At 77.3% G+C, this 2,500-nt stretch overlaps 1 non-coding gene across 1 annotated transcript; it reads right to left on the bottom strand.

Moving 5' to 3' along the window:
* Positions 1 to 770: 770 nt before the first annotated feature.
* On the bottom strand, positions 771 to 923 carry LOC147645617 (5.8S ribosomal RNA). Its single transcript, XR_015282275.1, has one exon. It is a non-coding gene; the product is annotated as a 5.8S ribosomal RNA (ribosomal RNA).
* Positions 924 to 2,500: the final 1,577 nt, after the last annotated feature.

Below are 2,500 nucleotides of genomic sequence, written 5' to 3'. Positions count from 1 at the left end.
CCGGCCTTCTCTTTTTCTCTCTCTCTTTTTCCCCCCCCTTCCCTCGCGACCCTCTTTCTCCCCTAACGCCGACCCCTCGCGCCCGCGCGCCAGGGATGGGGAAGGGGAGGGGGGGCCCGGTGGAAGAGCGAGAGCGAGAGAGAGAGCCCAGAGCGGCGCGGAAACAACGGGGAGGGAGACCCCCATCCCGGAAACGAGAACCGAAAAGGAGCACACGCGACACCACGCGCACACGGCAGAGACGGCCCCGCGGGGAAAACCGTCGGGCCGAGCGCGGAACGAGAGAGGGGGGGGCGGAAGAAAGGAGGAGGGGGCCGTCCCCCGTCCCCCGGCGCTCGCCACACCTCGCGCGCGCGGCAGCACGGCACGGTACCTGCGCCGGTACCCACCCGCAGACAGCCGCCCGCGCGGGGAAAAGGTGAGCCCGGGGGGCGAGGCCCGCGCCTCGCCTTCCCCTTCTCGCCCTCTTTCTCTCGGCCCTCGGCGGCGGCGTTTGGCGACGCCGCCGCTTTCGCTCTCGGCCCTTCTTTCCGGTTTTTCCCCCCCGCGAGGACGAGCTCCGGCCCAGCGGCTCGCTCCGGGAAGCGGGGAGCTACGGGAGCGGCTCCCCGAGTCTGCATTTAGGGGGACGAAGGCCCTTTTTCTCCTCCCGCGGCCGCCGCCGCCGGCGGACCGCGGGGGAGGGGAACGGGCCTGCGAGGCGACCCCAGCCGCGCCGCCCGGGGAGGGCTCGGGTGGCCCACCCGCCGGGACGGCGATTGATCGTCAAGCGACGCTCAGACAGGCGTAGCCCCGGGAGGAACCCGGGGCCGCAAGTGCGTTCGAAGTGTCGATGATCAATGTGTCCTGCAATTCACATTAATTCTCGCAGCTAGCTGCGTTCTTCATCGACGCACGAGCCGAGTGATCCACCGCTAAGAGTTGTCTGGCTTTCGGCACCGACCCCGCACGCGCGGAGGGGCCGGGACCGCTCGCGTGAAGCGGCCCCCCTCGGGTTTTGCGGCGAGGACGCGCGGGCGCGCGACCTCGCGACCGACCGTACGAGCACAAACGAGACGACCAACGGAGGGGAAAAAGAAAAGGAAGGCACGAGGCCGCCCACGGAACGCTCCGAAAAGGCCGGCCAGAAAGGGCGGGGGGCCCGCGCCCCCGACCGCCTCTCCCCCACCACCCCCCTCCCCCCGGGCGAGGGGAGGGGAAAAGAGAGACGCCGCCCCGCGTGCCGTCTTTCGGAGGCGGCCCAGGCGCCCGGGCTCGGCCCGGCCTCCGCGCGGAGAGCCGCGCGGCGCGCGCCGGACCGCGGGGGGGCTCCGTAGCCCGCGCCCGGCCTCTTCTCTCTGAACGGGACGACGCGGGCACGAGGCCGGGGGGCCGCGGCCGCCCGCCGCCCGCCGCGCGCTCGGCTCCACCTCGACCGCTGCGCGGGGATCGGCCCCCCGCGCAGCGCCACCGCGCCCGCCGCGCGCGGCGCGGCCTTTCTCCTCCCCGCTGACGGGCCGCCCCCTTGCCAGCGCCCGAGACGGCCGCGCGACGACCGCCGGCACCGCCGGCGCCGCCCCCGGCCGGGGACCGCTCCCCGCCGGAAGGCGAGCGCCTCGCCGCCGCGCTCCGACGGCCGGCGCCGGGAGGCGGGCGCCGCCGAGGCGCGAGCCGGCGTCGCGAGCGCCCGAGGCCTGCCGGAAGGCAAAGGCCCCGCCGCCACCGGGGCCGCACTCCCGGGACCGCCGCCGCCGCTTCGCACCGTCGGGGCCCCTTCCGCGGGCACGCGCCCTGCGGGAGGGGGCCGTGCGGCGGACGCCCGCCGCACGGCCTCGAGCGGTTCTCCCTGCGGCCCACACGCGGCCTTCGGGAAGGGAGACGGGGAAGCGACGGGCGGGGCCCGGGCCGGGACCGCCGCCGGCGACGACGGGGGCCTCCCGGCCGACCGTCCCACCAGGGGGACACCCGTCGAGCGGCGCCGCCGCCGCTCGGCACGGGGTCGCCCGCGCTCGCCGGACCTCCGGCCGCCGGAGGCGACCGACGAGCGCTCGCCCGGGCGGGGGGCGCGCGGTCCCGGCCGGGGACGAGCCGGCGGACGGCGCCGCCGCGCGCGTCCGGGGAAGGCGAGGAACGCCCCGAGGAGGAGGAGGAGATGCGCGCCGACGCGGCCGGCGCGGCCGAGGCGAGGGAGCGCGGGGGGCGCCCGAGGGCCGCCACCCCGAGGTCGCGCAGAGAAGGCGGAGAAGCGCGCGGGGGCGCTTCTCCGCCGGCGCCGCCCCGTTCCGAAGAGACCGGATCGGCCCCGCGGCCGACAGCGCGCCACGGCCTCGCCGCCGAGACCGGGCCGCGGAGAGGGGGGGGGAGGGGGGCTGGGTGCCCCCTCCCCGGCACGGCGCGGCCGACGACGGCCGCGACGAAGTCGACGACGACGACGACGACGAGCGGGGGGGGACCGGTCGCGACGGACGCCACCGCAGGGGATCGGCGGGAGTAGCTCCCCACCCCTCAGTGAACGCCGCGC

The sequence above is a fragment of the Cyanistes caeruleus genome, unplaced genomic scaffold (genome assembly GCF_971803275.1).
Source record: "Cyanistes caeruleus unplaced genomic scaffold, bCyaCae1.hap1.1 HAP1_SCAFFOLD_212, whole genome shotgun sequence".
Classification (NCBI taxonomy): Eukaryota; Metazoa; Chordata; class Aves; order Passeriformes; family Paridae; genus Cyanistes; species Cyanistes caeruleus.
Note: the sequence above shows the minus strand (reverse complement) of the source record. Positions and strands in the feature narration are given on the sequence as shown.